Genomic DNA, 5,247 nt, shown 5'->3' with positions numbered 1-5,247 from the left:
AAAAGTTCCAGTGTTGTGTTGGATAATCATAGCCAGCTAGCTAACATAGCATCCCTCTGTTTGAGCCAGGTGTTTGAGTAGGCAAAACTAGATAGTTTTCTTTCACTTATCTAGCAAATGCAGCTATCTCTCTCTTGCTTCTCCTTAATTTTTGAAGAAATTAATTTGTTCAAAACTCTTCAACAAGGTCCTAAACGATATCTTAACCGCCATCGATAAGAAACATTACTGTGCAGCCGTATTCATTGATCTGGCCAAGGCTTTCGACTCTGTCAATCACCACATCCTCATCGGCAGACTCGACAGCCTTGGTTTCTCAAATGATTGCCTCGCCTGGTTCGCCAACTACTTCTCTGATAGAGTTCAGTGTGTCAAATCGGAGGGTCTGCTGTCCGGACCTCTGGCAGTCTCTATGGGGGTGCCACAGGGTTCAATTCTTGGACCGACTCTCTTCTCTGTATACATCAATGAGGTCGCTCTTGCTGCTGGTGAGTCTCTGATCCACCTCTACGCAGACGACACCATTCTGTATACTTCTGGCCCTTCTTTGGACACTGCGTTAACAACCCTCCAGGCAAGCTTCAATGCCATACAACTCTCCTTCCGTGGCCTCCAATTGCTCCTAAATACAAGTAAACCTAAATGCATGCTCTTCAACCGATCTCTACCTGCACCTACCCGTCTGTCCAACATCACTACTCTGGACGGCTCTGACTTAGAATACGTGGACAACTACAAATACTTAGGTGTCTGGTTAGACTGTAAACTCTCCTTCCAGACCCATATCAAACATCTCCAATCCAAAGTTAAATCTAGAATTGGCTTCCTATTTCGCAACAAAGCATCCTTCACTCATGCTGCCAAACATACCCTTGTAAAACTGACCATCCTACCAATCCTCGACTTTGGCGATGTCATTTACAAAATAGCCTCCAATACCCTACTCAACAAATTGGATGCAGTCTATCACAGTGCAATCCGTTTTGTCACCAAAGCCCCATATACTACCCACCATTGCGACCTGTACGCTCTCGTTGGCTGGCCCTCGCTTCATACTCGCCAAACCCACTGGCTCCATGTCACCTACAAGACCCTGCTAGGTAAAGTCCCCCCTTATCTCAGCTCGCTGGTCACCATAGCATCTCCCACCTGTAGCACACGCTCCAGCAGGTATATCTCTCTAGTCACCCCCAAAACCAATTCTTTCTTTGGCCGCCTCTCCTTCCAGTTCTCTGCTGCCAATGACTGGAACGAACTACAAAAATCTCTGAAACTGGAAACACTTATCTCCCTCACTAGCTTTAAGCACCAACTGTCAGAGCAGCTCACAGATTACTGCACCTGTACATAGCCCACCTATAATTTAGCCCAAACAACTACCTCTTTCCCTACTGTATTTTAATTTATTTATTTATTTTGCTCCTTTGCACCCCATTATTTTCATTTCTACTTTGCACATTCTTCCATTGCAAATCTACCATTCCAGTGTTTTACTTGCTATATTGTATTTACTTTGCCACCATGGCCTTTATTTTGCCTTTACCTCCCTTCTCACCTCATTTGCTCACATCGTATATAGACTTGTTTATACTGTATTATTGACTGTATGTTTGTTTTACTCCATGTGTAACTCTGTGTCGTTGTATCTGTCGAACTGCTTTGCTTTATCTTGGCCAGGTCGCAATTGTAAATGAGAACTTGTTCTCAACTTGCCTACCTGGTTAAATAAAGGTGAAATAAATAAAATAAAAAATAAAATTGTCTTTCTCTCTCTTCGAGTCAACTACTCACCACATTTTATGCACTGCAGTGCTAGCTAACTGAAGCTTTTGCTTTCAGTACTAGATTCATTCTCTGATCCTCTGATTGGATGGACAACATGTCAGTTCATGCTGCAAGAGCTCTGATAGGTTGGAGGACATCCTCTAGAAGTTGTCATAATTACTGTGTAAGTCTATGAAAGGGGTTGAGAACCATGAGCCTCCTAGGTTTTGTATTGAAGTCAATGTACTCAGAGGAGAATGGAAGCTAGCTGTTGACTTGGAAGAGTTCCAGTGTTGTGTTGCATCACCATGATGCAGAGTGCTGTTGTCGTCAGTGACAAATATCAAAGCTAAGCCGGGCATGGTTACAACTCTGGATGGGTTAAAACTTGGTTAAAACTCGGGATAGCTGTAGATAGATAAACTACAGGGAACTTGTTATCAGATCAATGTGCAAAGAAAAGGGGTTAGTCCATGACAGTCTTTATATAGTATCAGGTATTAGTCCATGACAGTCTTTATATAGTATCAGGTATCAGTCCATGACAGTCTTTATATAGTATCAGGTATCAGTCCATGACAGTCTTTTTGGTATCAGGTATCACTCCATGACAGTCTTTATATGGTATGAGGTATCAGTCCATCACAGTCTTTATATAGTATCAGGCATAATTTTACACACCCAGTCTACAGATACTCAGTGGTGGAAAAAGTACTCAATTCTCAAACTTAAGTAAAAGTAAAGATACCTTAATAGAAAAGGACTCAAGTAAAAGTGAAAGTCACCCAGTGAAATACAACTTGAGTAAAAGTCTAAAAGTATTTGGTTTTAAATACACTTAAGTATCAAAAGAAAATGTAATTGCTAAAATATACTAAAGTATCAAAAGTAAAAAAAATAAAAGTATGAATAACTTAAAATTCCTTACATCAAGCAAACCAGACAGCACAATTTTCTTGTTTGTTTTGTTTACGGATAGCCAAAAAAGCATTTGTGTTTAGTGAGTCCGCCAGATCAGAGGCAGTAGATGACCAGGGATGTTCTCTTGATGAGTGTGCGAATTGGACCCTTTTCTGTCCTGCTAAGCATTCAAAATGTAACAAGTACTTTTGGGTGTCAGGGAAAATGTATGGAGTAAAAAGTAAATGAATAGTAATGTAAAGTACAGATACCCCAAAAAACGACTTAAGTAGTACTTGAAAGTATTTTTACTTAAGTACTTTACACCACTGCAGATACTTGGGTAACACTTTATAATAACGTTAATAAACTAGCCATTACTTGAGATTTTATAAATGCTCATTACTTGTAATGTTCCTAAATGTTTTTAAATATATATATATTGATAAATAGTTTGTTAATGCTTAATCATGAAAGTTACTGTGCTATTGTAAAGTGGTACAGACACTGGTGATACAGGTGGGAAACTAGATATCTAAATCACTATGACAACTTATAAATAACTACAGATTAGCCTAATTCATACTCACAAAATATATTTATTACACCCTGAGACCTCTAAATAGCATATAGTTGCATGATTGATTAAACATCACATCTAATAGAATAGTATCTTAAAATGTCTAAACAATCCATTGTTTACTACTGTAACATTAGGTAGTCAGTCTTCCATGGTAGTCCAGTTGGAGAGACGCCAGTCGCTTCCCGCATTTCCATCCCTGTTGTCCTCCAGTTACAACTCAGTTATAACTCAGTCTGCTCAGTGGTAGACATTGGGACACATGTACTGCTTTAACAGCAGGTTGACCTCTGTATCTGCTCCTAACCCACTGTGGACAAGCATGCGTGTGATACATTGATACAGTATATGAAATTACAATGAGTTTTGACACGGACAGCAGGAAACACCAACACATATGGAAATTAATATGTTTGTTTACTCTGTTCATGTTCTGTTACACAGAGAGAGAGAGAGAGAGAGAGAGAGAGAGAGAGAGAGAGAGAGCGAGAGAGAGCGAGAGAGAGAGAAAGGAAGAAAGAAAGAAAGAAAGAAAAAGAACGAGATAAATAGAAATGAGAAAGCAAGCGAGAGAAAGGTAAAAATGAGAGAGAGAGAGAAAGAGAGATATGACCCTGGTGATGTCATAAAAAAAATAGAGCTGTATAAAACAGACATCCACATTCAAGTCAATGTTACGTGATAGTAATTATATTTCTATGAGTGACATTACCTTTTCTTAACACTCTGCATGCGTTGGAGGAAGGCGCAGATTGAGCTGTGCTTTGCTTTGGACCTCAGGTACTCAGCGTATCGGCTGGAGAACTCAATGTCCCCCAACTGTCTCGTCTGTGGGCCTGATCTTCTAGATTGACTGGAATAGTAGGCAGATCAATGAAGTGGTAGAAACATTAGTACTAGTGCTTCTCATGCCGATATGGTCTCATTAGAATATTTAACCAATGCAGTTACAGTGGCTTGTAAAAGTATTCACCCCCTTGACATTTTTCCTATTTTGTTGCCTTACAACCTGGAATTAAAATAGATTGTTTGGGGGGTTTGTATCATTTGATTTACACAACATGCCTACCACTTTGAAGATGCAAAATATGATTTATTGTGAAACAAACAAGAAATAATACAAAAAAACATAACTATTCACCTCCTAAGTCAATACTTTGTAGAGCCACCTTTTGCAGCAATTACAGCTGCAAGTCTCTTGGGGTATCGCTATAAGTTTGGTAAATCTAGCCACTGGGATTTTCACCCATTTTTCAAGGCAAAACTGCCTTCAAGTTGGATGGGTTCCGCTGGTTTACAGCAATATTATACCACAGATTCTCAATTGGATTGTGGTCTGGGCTTTGACTAGGCCATTCCAAGATATTTAAATGTTTCCCCTTAAACCCCTCGTGTGTTGCTTTAGCAGTATGCTTAGGGTCATTGTCCTGCTGGAAAGTGGTCTCAATTCTCTGGAAGACTGAAACAACAGGTTTCTCTCAAGAATTTCTCTATATTTAGCGCCATCCATCATTCCTTCAATTCTGACCAGTTTCCCAGTCCCTGCCGATGAAAAACAAGGTATTCTCGGGGTGATGAGAGGTGTTGGGTTTGCGCCAGACATAGCATTTTCCTTGATGGCCAAAAAGCAACATTTATGTCTCATCTGACCAGAGTTCCTTCTTCCATATGTTTGGGGAGTCTCCCACATGCCTTTTGGCTAACACCAAACGTGTTTGCTCATTGTTTTCTTTAAGCAATGGCTTTTTTTCCCGCCCACTCTTCCATAAAGCCCAGCTCTGTTGAGTTTACGGCTTAAATTGGTCCTATGGACAGATACTCCAATCTCCGCTATGGAGCTTTGCAGCTCCTTCAGGGTTATCTTTGGTGTCTTTGTTGCCTCTCTATTTAATGCCCTCATTGCCTGGTCTGTGAGTTTTGGTGGGTGGCTGTCTCTTGGCAGGTTTGGTGTGATGCTTTTTACATTTTTTAATAATGGATTTAATGGTGCTCCGTGGGATGTT

At 40.2% G+C, this 5,247-nt stretch overlaps 1 long non-coding RNA gene across 1 annotated transcript; it reads right to left on the bottom strand.

The window, feature by feature from the left end:
• Window positions 1-2,954: 2,954 nt before the first annotated feature.
• LOC149983921 (uncharacterized) lies at window positions 2,955-4,097 on the bottom strand. Its single transcript, XR_016495532.1, has 2 exons — window positions 3,957-4,097; window positions 2,955-3,554 (listed from the first exon to the last, which is right to left on the bottom strand). It is a non-coding gene; the product is annotated as an uncharacterized LOC149983921 (long non-coding RNA).
• Window positions 4,098-5,247: the final 1,150 nt, after the last annotated feature.

The sequence above is a fragment of the Oncorhynchus mykiss genome, chromosome 4 (assembly GCF_057628025.1).
Source record: "Oncorhynchus mykiss isolate SJ-2025 chromosome 4, ASM5762802v1, whole genome shotgun sequence".
Lineage (NCBI taxonomy): Eukaryota > Metazoa > Chordata > Actinopteri > Salmoniformes > Salmonidae > Oncorhynchus > Oncorhynchus mykiss.
The sequence above is the reverse complement of the archived record's forward strand: the minus strand, read 5'-3'. Positions and strand labels throughout refer to the sequence as shown.